Genomic DNA, 12,794 nt, shown 5'->3' with positions numbered 1-12,794 from the left:
GAGGACGGGGAAGAGGAAGGAGGGGAGGGTTGGTTTCCGGGACCGTTTTTTGAGATTTGGAACAGGAATTTCTCCCCTTCGCCCCCACCTTCTCCCTCACCCACAACCGCCTCTCCCAGGCGTCCCTAGAGAACGCCTCGGCCACTCCTTCCCTGGGAGGAAAGGGTTAAGGTAGAGTAGGGTGGGGAGCCTGGGGAGGCCGGGGCCTAAGGAAACTCTGGGCTGGAGACCTAGCAGGAAGGAAAGGGTAACAGCACTGATTCCCCACCCCCCACTGAAGTCTAGGGACAGCCTGGGGCTGGCGGGCAGCCCAGACCCTCCTGAAGCCCCCCAGGGCTGGAGGGGCGGGAGAGCTGCCAGAGTCTTCAGACTTGAGTTGTTTATGAAAGCCCTTTTTAGCACGTTTGAGTTATGCTGTGAGGGGAAGGAGAGAGAGGGTCCGGGCAGTAATGTAACCTGGGAGGTCTCCTGCAACCAACCCCTGACCAGCCAGCCAAATAGTATCAGTGGTCTGGGACTAGCCCTGGGCTGGGGGGCCACCTTCAACACCGAGGCTCTGCTCACATCCCAAGCACAAAGAACACCTTATACAGCTCTAGGCCTGAACAGAACCTGGCCGGGTGGAGGGCAGGGCCTATGTCTCAGCCTCAGTGTCCTTATTTTCCAAACTAAAGGAAGAGCCACAGTCTGATAGACACAAATATACCTATGGGGACAAAAGGCATAACACTTTAAGTTAGGCCTGCCCTGGAACATCTGGACTGCCGGGCCATCGTATGTTTGTGTGCAGGCAAGGGACCAGGAGCACCCCACTGCAAGGAAGGGGCCCAGCTGGGGGCAGGGAGGGACTCCCTCTACTCCTGGTCTGGACTGGACTCAGCCTACGACACCCCACTGCATCCCACACCCCTGATTCTTCTCCCTAGATTGGAATCCAGAAAAGGAAAAAGTGATCTGTGTTACTTGTGTCTCCAAAGCCTTTTGCTCCACCCTCCCTGGCCCCCCTGTCCTGCCCCTCTACGGTACCTTGAAGCCAAAGGCCCTTGGGGTGAATATCCGTCTCTGGCCCTCTTTCCACCTCAAACTGCTCTTATCAAAAGAGGCTCCTCCCTTATTGTGCTTCAGTTTCTCTTACAAAGCAAGGTGAGAGCCACATACTCCTGTTCCCCAGTCCTTCCCTGAATGAATACTTAGCTCTTGTTGTCTCTTATATTTGACCATGAACCCCAAGCATGGTGACCATCTTCATGGAGAACTCCTGGGTTTAATCCTATGTTCAAAGAGGCCATGTTGAGGGTCGGAAGAGGTCAAGCTTAGGAGTCAATTCTTTGTAAATGGAGAAAAGCGGGCTTTGCAGACGCTGCCACCGCCTGGAGCCTTGTAGTATCAGCCATGGTCAACCCTACTGTGTTCTTGGGCTGAATCTCCTTCTAGCTGTTTGCAGACAAGTTTCCAAAGACAGCAGAAAACTTTCGTACTCTGAGCACTGGAGAGAAAGGATTTGGTTATAAGGGTTCCTGCTTTCACAGAATTATTCCAGGGTTTATATGTCAGGGTGGTGACTTCACACGCCGTAATAGCACTGGTGACAAGTCCATCTACGGGGAGAAATTTGATGATGAGAACATCATCCTAAAGCGTACAGGTCTCGGCATCTTGTCCATGGCAAATGCTGAACCCAACATGAATGGTTCCCAGTTTTTTATCTGCGCTGCCAAGATGGAGTGGTTGGATGGCAAGCATGTGGTCTTTGGCAAGGTGAAAGAAGGCATGAATACTGTAGAGGCCATGGAGCTCTTTGGGTCCAGGAATGACAAGACCAGCAACAAGATCACCATTGCTGATTGTGGACAACTCTAATAAGTTTGACTTGTGTTTTATCTTAACCACCAGACCATTCTTTCTGTAGCTCAGGAGAGCACTCTCCACCCCATTTGCTCGCAGTATCCTAAAATCTGTGCTCTCGCTGCAGTTCCCTTTATGTTTTCCTTGTTCCCTTCCATGCCTAGCTGGATTGCAGTTAAGTTTATGATTATGCAATAAAGACTAACAAAAATAAAATTGAAAATAAATAAATGGGTAAAAGCAGGCAATTTATTTAAACTCTTGTGCCCCTATTTCCTTAGCTCATGAAAATTGGGATAATAATAAATTGGGATTTATACAGCAGAGGGTATAAATCAGACCACACAGGCACAGTACCTGGCACAAAGTAGATACCTGATGCATGTTAATTTCAACTTCCAAGAGCTTGTCTTTTCTTCCCCATCTCAGTTCTGGCCAACATGTCACCAAACCTTCCCAGAAATCCTCTCCTCACTGTTCTTACTAACCCATGCCCGAGCTCCTGCCTCTCCTGGGGGTAGCAGATTTGGTTAGGTAGCCTGGTTTCAATCCCAGTTATGCCAGTAATGAGTTAAAGCAGACTCAAGCAGGTCACTAAGTCCCTTGACCTCTCTGGGCTTCCTCATCTGAATTCATTCATAGGATCAAATTCATTCATTCATTCAACAAATTTAACATGTATTCACTGAGTGTCTACTATAAGCCATGCCCTGAGACTATAGCCTTGACTAAGATGGAGATCTCCCTGCCCCATGGAATAGGGAAGAAAAAAGAAGAAAAGAGTGTGAGATTTCAGAGAAGGAGAAATACTCTGCTGGAAATAGATAATGTACCATAATGGAGAATACCTTCATGGGGCCTCTCTGCTGAGGGGATATTTCAGCTAGAGGGAGAGCAAGAATATGGGCACTGAGATGGCAACCAAGCTATGCTCTTAGCAGTTCTTGATCCAAGTCTCTCCCTATCTAGAATGCATTCAGTGATTTCTTGCCTACAATATTAGGTTAAAACTGGTTTGATGTGTTGGAGGCCTTCTGCAACCTGGCCCACATTTACTTTCCTAACCCTGTATAAAAGGATCCCAGCTCAAGTGTAAGTAGAATTAGATATGTCTAGGCATGTCTGGCAACAGGGAAGCACACCCTGTCAGGAGTCTGTTTGCATGAGGAATGAGAATCTCTAAGAAGAAAGCTCATCTTGATTAAAGGAGGAGCCTGCCCTGTAAGCTTGGCAGAGTAATAGATCTTTATCCCTCCAAGGCTTCAGAGAGAGAGGCAGTTCTGTCACTCAAATACCTGGCCCAGATCCACACCTATCCAAGTTCCTGTAGATGGGGCAGGGAGCCCTTGAACCCAGGCAGTCCTGCTTGGGACCTCTGTGTAGGAGTAACCCAGAGAGAAGACAGGCTTCTCCCTGACTTTGCCATAGTCCCTGAGCAACTTGCATTCCTTGAGGGCTGCAAAGCAGACGTGCCTTCCTAGAAGCACAGGGAATGGTCAGGACTTAAGGTGGCTCCAAATGAGCACTGAGGGCTAGAGTCAAGGAAACCTGAGTTGCTCTCTGTGTGTCATGCAATATGGTCCCCAGAGTGGCCAGGATCTCAGTAGGAAACATGGTACCCATAAAAGTGATGACTGAAGGAAGTTTTAAAAATGGATCTTTTATGGGGATTTGAGTGGGGTTAAGGAAAACCAGTAAGAGACTGGTGCAGTACTTGAGGGCTAGGTAGCAGCAAGAAGCTATTACCACCAGTAGGCCTGAAAGGGAAAAGGCAGAAGTGGTTACTGCAGCCAACCACTGGGCAAGAGCTGGAGCCATAGACCACAAGACAGAAGCCATAGGCCTGGGTAAAGACCACAGCCACCAGCAAGCTGTGGCCCAGCATGGAGGGAGCCACCTTCCTGTGGCTTGCAAATGCCCAGCACTGGGCAAACCCAACCAGAAGCCAAATGGCAAGGCCATGGGAGGCTAAACTGTCCCTTGAGGTCAGCCTCCTGGACACAGGGCAGGATGGAAAAGAATGAAGAATACACAGAGAATATTCAGCATACTCCATCTCTTAATACCCACAGGCTGGGGAGACCTAAGGCAACTGAATTATACTAATTTCCCCTTCTCTTTCCCTCATAAACACTCTCTCTTAGGAACAGAAATGAATATTCCTGTGCTCCCATTCAGAACACAGGACTTAGAGTCAAGACTTGGGTTCAAATCCCAGCTCTGCCATTGTACCAGTTTCTTGGGTTACTATCATAAATTACCACAAAGTGAGTGGCTTAAAATAAGAGAAAATTTTTCTCGCCCAGTTCTGGAGGCTAGAGGCCCCCAAATCAAAACATATTAAAGGTATGTGAGCAACTGGTGCGTAAATAAACTGTTCAATGCAACAGACTAAAAAGCTAGAAAATAAGACCAACTATATACTATATTTCAGTATATAGTATGCTCAAGATTGTTTTTGTTTGTTTGTTTGTTTTTGCCAGGAGGTCTTCTCCTCTAATCAAGATAGTTTTTTAATCAGTGGAGATAAAATGCATTTTTCTTTTTTTTTTTTTTTTTTTTTTTGTTTCAGACACAGTTTTTCTCTTGTTGCCCAGGCTGGAGTGCAGTAGTGTGCTATCTCAGCTCACCTCAACCTCCACCTCCCGGGTTCAAGCAATTCTCCTGCCTCAACCTCCTGAGTAGCTGGGATTACAGACATGTGCCACTACACCTGGGTAATTTTATATTTTTAGTAGAAATGGGGTTTCTCCATGTTGGTCAGGCTGGTCTCAAACTCCTGACCTCAGGTGATCTGCCCATCTCAGCATCCCAAAGTACTGGGATTAGAGGTGTGAGCCACCACGCCCAGCCAAAATATATTTTTCAATAAAAGATCTTGGAACAATAAGGTAACCTTCTGAGGGAAAATAAAATAAAATATTCATACCTAACATCACACAGAAAAACAAATTTCTGAAAGATCAAACACTTATATAATAAAAATGAAATCATAAAAGTACTACAACAAACCATGGAAGAACTTTGATATTATTACATTTGGGAGAGGCAGGCCTTCCTAAGAATGATACCCGCACTAGAAGTCATTTTAAAACTGTTTAATACTTTTAGTTACATAAATACAGAATAATTTCCCATGGAAACACAAACATCAGAAAAAGAGTCAACAGACACATGAAAAGCTAGTAGAATATATTTGCCATATTTGCCAATTATATCACAGATCAAGGGCTAATTTCCTTAGTATTTAAACAACTCTTACAAATAAAGAAGAAAAAGATTAACCCATAGACAAATGGACGGAGGATAAAAACGGTCCACAAAAAGGGAACTGTATGATTCTTAAAATATGAAACCATGCTCCACTTCACTCTTAATAAGAGAAATGCAGATAAAAACTACAGCAAGGTACCATTTTTTTTACTTACAGAGGTTTAAAAAAAATGCTGCAAGGATCAGCAACGTTTGCTAACACACAGCCTTGCCCACTCTCACACCCGGCTGGCATATTTTCATAGTCTCCAAGGACAGCAACTAACAATATCTATCAAAATTTCAACTAGACCAACTCTGTGACCCAGAAATCACACTTTTGAGACTCTATTTTATAGATACATTCTCACAACTGCTAAATATCCATCTGAGCAAGGATATTCTTTGCAGCATTATTCATTATGGCAGATTGGAAATGATCGAAATGTGGATGTTCATACAATGGAATACTATCATGCAAAAGAAGTGGGAGTAGAATTAGGCACTTCTGTTTGTCCTAATATGGGACTATCTCCAAGACATGTAAAGATAAACTTGAAGCCAAGTGCAAGGAAGGAGAGCTGGCGGGAACACCCCCGTTCATGCAGCAGCACCCATACCCTCAGGCACAGTGTCTGCTAAGGAAGCTAAAGCTTCAAGTCAGAGGCCCCTGCCAAGGCCCTGGGAGGGGACCCAGCAGTGTGTTCACATGGTCCTGTGTTTTTATAGTATTTGCAAAAGATATTTTAACCATGGTTGTTCAAGACTATTGTCTTTCTCTTACAACTTCCACTCCATCACACATCACCTGTTGTCAAGTGACATTGGAGCAGCCACAGGCTTTTTTGGGACTTAGCTGTGGGGAAAGTAGGTTAGAGACACATTCATTGTGGGTTCGGTGGGATGTGTTCACGTGATTTGCCTTAACTTCCATATGCATACTTATTGTCTGTCATGATGTGCTGAAAAGCCTCTCAGATATATTCCCATTGTCCACTGTGCCACCTCACCTGGGATGGCCACACACAGGTAGAGGTCACAGAAACTGTGTATTGGGCAGTTTATTAATTTTTTTTAAATACCACGTTATTTTTCTGGATTTTAGGGTATTTTTGGTACTTATCAGTTTTTAAAATGTGTAACTTGGTTTGATTTCTCTATTATTTATACCAAAAATTAAAAGCAAAATCAGAATACCATGTTAACTTTTGTCTTTAATTAAAACGAAAAAAAAAAAGGCCAGACACAGTGACTCACGCCTGTAATCCAGCACTCTGGGAGGCCAAGGTGATACCTGGGCAACACAGTGAGACCTTGTATCTATTAAAAAAACAAAGAGGGAGAGAAAGAAAGAAGAGTAGGAGGACAGCAACTACTACTGCTGCTGTCGGGAGTGGCCTTCCGATAGTTTTCGATCCCAGGAGTCCAGGTTAGAGGACAGGAAACCTTATACCACCCTGTCTGCCCCCCAAAAGGGAAACTTGTCTGAGTAGAAAACTCATGTTCAGTATTTTATAGTGGTCTTTTGTCTCTTTGACAGAGTTCTTAAAGTCAGAGTTTCTCATACATGCCTTAGCGGTTGGCTCCTCATCTCTCTTTAATTATTACAAGTGAACAGATTGTCTCTAGTATTTCACTATTAGCAAACAATCCTATCGTGAACATTCATGTACCTACAGTGTTTCACGCTGGTGCAGGTGTTTCTGTAGGACAGATTCCTAGAAACAGAATGATTGCACTGAAGGCTGTGCACGCTTAGATCGTTATTCAGCATTATGGTGCACCCGTACCATGGTAAATTATGATAAATACCCGTACCATGGTAAATTATGTGGCCAATAAAAATAATGAAGTAGAGGGCAGAGCAATTCCTAAAGGAGGGGGGCGGTGAGGAACACAAGGGCACAGGCTGCAAAACAAGATATATGGCATGCCTTTAAGATGAGAGTGAGTAGGGAGTACAAGAGGAGGCTTCCACTTCCTGCTTCAGAGTCCTTTACATTCTTTTCAGAATTTTAAAAATAAGCAGATATTATCTTTATAATTTTTTAATTTTAACAGAAAGAAGGTACACCTGTTGTTACACAACTATATCAATACTTAGAGGGGAAATTGTTCTCTGTTAGCAGGAATGTTCTAACTTTACATGAAAAGGCTATTCCCACCTCTCTCTGGGACTTGTTTCTGAAACAAACATTATCCCTGGGACTTTAGAATTACTGTTTATCTTGGCTTGAGCTGGCAAAGAGAGTCTGTCCCGACATCACACCAGATACGGTGATTTCTGCCTTGCCTCAGTGCTGGCGTATTTCCAGCCCTTCTTAAAACAAGCCTGGGGGCAGGTTCAGGGGGATCTACTCCTTGGCTGCCCAAGGACGCCAGAGGACCCTGGGAGTTCCCACACTTACCCATATTTACTACCATGAGGCACTGCTGCATTTTGGGTGATTCATGAAAAAAAAAAAAGGAGCAACAGTGTTTCAGAACTCAGTGTGTTGGGCTGGGCTTCCAAGCAGTGTGAAAAGGACTTTTGGGGGAGTAGCTGCTGTGAAAGGGACTTTTTGGGGGAGTAGATGCAGGAGGCTGGAAGTCTGAAGGCTGGTCAGTGAGCACAGCGGATGAAGGTCACATGCCTAGAAGCCACTGATGGCAGGGTGAAGGCAAAAGCTGGTCCCATGGAGGCTGAGGGGTCTCAGGCTATTAGTAGTCAAGCAGAGAATGACAGGAAGTGGGAGTTTTGGGGGGGGTCTCCAGGAAGGGTATGACTAACCAAAGCCACTCTGAAGCTAACTGCCCCCCATCTCTCTCAGCCAGTCAATCATCAAGCCCTGCGAATTGATTGTTTCTTCCTTCTTCCTTGTATTGAGAAGTGCCCACCACGTGCCAAGCCATTCTGGGTGCTGGTGATACATCAATGAGCACATGCCCTGCTCTCACAGAGCTTATGCCTTAAGTGGAAAAAACAATTGCATAATTATGTTTTGTGACTATATTCAGCGTTCTGAAGGAAAAGTAATGCTGTAAGTCCTGCAGTTTTTTAAAAAATCAACTTTATTTACCTGAGTTTCCTAAACTCACCTCAGAAACCATCCTCCTCCTCCACTTTTGGTGTATATAGAATTTATTTCTAAAGTGGTTTTAAGTCGATGGCAAAGCTGAGTGGAAAGGAGACTTCCCATCAGCACCCACATGTGCACAGCCTCCCCCACTATCAACATCCTGCACCAATGTGATACTTTTGTTAGAATAGATGACCCAACATTGACACAGCATTAACAACCAAAGTCCATAGTTTACATTACAACCTTTTTTTTTTTTTTTAATGGAACTGTGTGTTACCACTGGGACTTGCAGGTATAGGCAGGAGGGAGCCAACAAAGTTTCTCAGAGGGAAGTAGCACACTTAGATTAGTGTTTTCTACACAACCAGTTCACTCATTTCTCCTTGGCTGACACAAGAATGTGTCTGTATCTTCTGAGTTGCATATGGTTCAGATGCTACAGACACCTCCCTGGCCCAGGCTACTGAAATAACTTTCAAACTGATCTAGCAGACACCAGATCCCCTATTCAGCCCTGAATCCAGACCCCTAGTTAATTGAAGAGCATCACTTTCTCTGTGGCATGAGCTTACTCAAGCTTTTTCAGTAACTCCCCAGCAGTGGTTTCCTAGGTCATCATCCATAGAACCCATTTGGTGATGGCCGTTGAATACAGTGGTTAAAAACATAGACTCTGGGGCCGGGCACGGTGGCTCACACCTATAATCCCAGCACTTTGGGAGGCCAAGGCGGGTGGATCACAAGGTCAAGAGATCGAGACCATCCTGGTCAACAAGGTGAAACCCTGTCTCTACTAAAAACACAAAAATTAGCTGGGCATGGTGGCGCGCGTCTGTAGTCCCAGCTACTCGGGAGGCTGAGGCAGGAGAATTGCTTGAACACAGGAGGCGGAGGTTGCGGTGAGCCGGGATTGCGCCATTGCACTTCAGCCTGGGTAACAAGAGCGAAACTCCGTCTCAAAAAAAAAAAACAAAACATAGACTCTGATACCAGTAGCCCAGAAACTACTACATTCTAGCCCTAGGATCCCAATTTCCTCACCTTTAAAAAGTGGTAGCAGGGAGGCCTAGGCAAGAGGATCACTTGAGGCCAGGAATTCAAGACCAGCCTGGGCAACAAAGCAAAATCCCATGTCTACCAAAAAAATAAAATAAAATTAGCTGGGGTAGTAGTGTGTGCCTGTAATCCCAGCTACTCTGAAGGCAGAGGCGGGAGGATTGTTTAAGTCCAGAAGGATGAGATTTCAGTGAGCCATGATCATGCCAGTGCACTCCAGCCTGGACAACAGAGCAAGACCCCAACTCTTTAAAGAAGTGGTAGAGACTACGATGGACTAGAGAAGGAACATCCAGTCTAAATGGCACAGCAGTTACTCAGTTCCAGTGGCTGTTGCCAGATCTCCCCATTGTTGAGGAAAAAACATAGTAAACTTGATGTTTATGATAAACATAATTTTGTTTTGCTGTAGCAGCTGTAGTAGACTGCAACATATGGCCACAAAATCCTCCCATCTCTATCTGCCCACCCTTTACAATATGACCTTGTTGCTCCCCCATCAGAGATGAATTCTGTTCCTCCTCCTTCCCATTCTAGCCTGGCCTTGTGACTTGCTTTGGCCTATAAGATGCAGTGGGAGTAGCATTTGCAACACTGGGTTGAGACCTCAAAAAGTTTTGCAACTTTGGCTTTGACCCTCTTGGAATGCTCTGCCCTTGTGTAAAGAGGCCCAGGATAGCCGGAAGGAAGAAAGTTGAGATACCAGCAGAAAGATGTCACATGGACAGAGAGAAACAAAGTCATCTCAGCTGTTCCAGTCACCCCCGCTGAGGCTTCACACATGGGAGTGAGGCTGTCTAGGACCAACTAGCTGAACTGCCAACTGAATGCAACCACATGAGTGTGCCCAGGTGAGACCAGCTGGAGAATCACCAGGCTAAGCCACAGAACTGTGAGGAAAAGTCAATCATTGTAGTTTTAAGCCACTAAGCTTGGTTTGTTACAAGTCATAGATAACAGACAGAAATTATTAAGGCACCTTGCCAATCAAACCAACACCTCAAGTCACCAGTTAGTGATCTCTCAGGTGTGAAGTCCTAGAGGACAGGAGTCATATCTTGTTTATCTCGGTATCCTGAGTGCCTACCATTGCCTGATAATTAACACATAGTAAATCCTTTGTGAACAAATAAATGGAGCTATATGACAAGCTCCTATCACAGCTGAAGCAGCCTTGAGAATAGGGCTTGACTGTATGTGCCTTTCTAATCTCAACAGGTATTAACATTTTCTCCTGCGGTTTCTATCATCCTGTGTTAGTCAGGGTTCTCCAAAGAAACAGAACCAATAGGAGAAATAGAAGAGAGAGGAGAGAGTGAGAGAGATTATGGGAATTGGCTCATGTGATTATGGAGGCCAAGAAGTCCCACAATCTGCTGACTGCAGTAGTGCAATTCAGTCCAAATTTGAAAGTCATTTCAGTAGCCTGGGGAAGGGTGGTGTCTGTACGATCTGAACAAAATGAACCTCAGAAGATACAGACACATTCATGGGTCAGACAAGGAGAAGTGAGTGAACTCGTTGTCCAGAAAACACTAATCTATGTGTGCCCTTCCCTCAAGAACCTGGAGCTCTGATGTCCGAGGGTAGGAGGAGATGGACAACGTGCCTCAAAGAGAGAGAATTTGCTCTTCCTCCACTTTTTTGTTCTATTTGGGCCCTCAACGTATTGGGTGATATGGACCCACATTGGTGAAGGAAGATCTTCATTTATTCTGCCAATTCAAATGCTATCTCTTTCAGAAACACTCTTACAGACATATCCAGGAATAATATTTTACCAGCTATCTGGGCATCACTTACCTCAGCCAAATTGACACATAAAATTAACCACGACAAATCTGTATAAAAAGAAAGTTTGTTCAATGATGAAATAGTGCAAATAGAATAACAAAATGGAGTAGCTAATGAAAATGGAGCCAAAAAGAATTGTGACATTTTGCTACATCTTGGGAGAACAAAAGAAGCTTGCCTTGACCTTACACAACCTCAAAGAAACAATAGGGAGTCTTGATGGAGGCAGAAAATGAAGTGTAGCCAGATCCACCCCAAATTGGGAAACCCCAAAAACAGGCAGGACTATGAGCAGTAGCCAATGAGTACTAAGTTAGGAAGTGTCCAAATTTTGAGGATGGAGAAAATAATACAAAAATAACACAAGATAAAATTGAGGCCAGGTGCAGTGGCTCACCCCTGTAAGTCCAGCACTTTGGGAGGCTAAGGTGGGCAGATCACCTAAGATCAGCTTGGCCAACATGGTGAAACCCCATCTCTGCTGAAAATACAAAAAAAAAAAATTGGCTAGGCATGGTGGTGTGCTCCTATAATCCCAGCTACTAGGGAGGAGGCTGAGGCAGGAGAATCGCTTGAACCCAGGAGGCAGAGGTTGCAGTGAGCCGAGATTGTGCCATTGCACTCCAGCTTGGACAACAGAGCAAGATTCTGTCTCAAAAAAAAAAAAAAAAAATGAAATTTACCTACTCTGTCTTGGAAAAACCTTTCATGTTAGGGACTAGGGATTGGCAAGGTACCAAGACAGACGCCCTTTGCCATCAGGATGAAGAAGTCTTCTCTCCAAGCCTGAGCAGCATCTTTAAAGAACCTAAAGAATGCAATAGGGAAAGGGAGTCCGTGGGAGTTAAAAAAAATACCCTCATTCTACGCACACTCAGCTGATATTTCCCACCCCAACTCTACCTTTTTCGGAGGCGGATGGGGGTTGGACTGCATGTCCTATACTCTGTCGGGCCACCATGAGTGGGAGTGTTCCCTTCTGCAGGCTCCTCTGCAGGTTGTTCTTTTGAAACATAAACTACTGGAGTGTTAGAATTGGAAGGAATCTTAGGCACTATTTGGACCAATCCAACCCCATTCATTTTACTACTTAAGAAGTAAACAGTGTCCAACTGGGAGCATGAATCCCAGAACCTTTGGTTAAAAGTCTGAAGTTCGATCTCTGTCCTGTCTGGCTGCCTCATTTGAAGACTGCCCTGGATGTTTACTTTCCATCTGATTTCACCCATGTGCTAAGGTGTTAGCTGCAGTGCTGTGGAAAAGATCTCCAGACCTGGAGTTAGGAAATAGACCTTCAAATTCCAGCTCTGTCTCTGGCAAGCTGTGGAACTCTAGACATTACTTAAACCCTCTGTACCTCAGTTTCCTGATCTGTACAATGGGGATAATAATGGGACTGACTTTTCAGGACTGTTGGGAGGTGATTAAATGAGATGAGCTATATACGTATAGGGCTTGTCAAGCCTCCTGGAGCAGATAATACTCCTTAACGTGTTTCCTTTTTTTGTTGTTCTGTTTTTTCTTGTTTTGGTTTTTTTGAGGCAGAGTCTCTGTCACCCAGGCTGGAGTGCAGTGGCACTCACTGTAACCTCCACCTCCTGGATTCAAGCAATTCTCCTGCCTCAGCCCCCTGAGTAGCTGGGATTAAAGGCACCCATCACCATGCCCTGTTAATTTTTGTATTTTTAGTAGAAATGGAGTTTCACTGTGTTGGCCAGGCTGGTGCCAAACTCCTGACCTCAAATGATCCTCTGGCCTCAGCCTCCCGAAGTGCTGGGATTACAG

Source organism: Callithrix jacchus, chromosome 8, assembly GCF_049354715.1.
Source record: "Callithrix jacchus isolate 240 chromosome 8, calJac240_pri, whole genome shotgun sequence".
Lineage (NCBI taxonomy): Eukaryota > Metazoa > Chordata > Mammalia > Primates > Cebidae > Callithrix > Callithrix jacchus.
The sequence above is the reverse complement of the archived record's forward strand: the minus strand, read 5'-3'. Positions refer to the sequence as shown.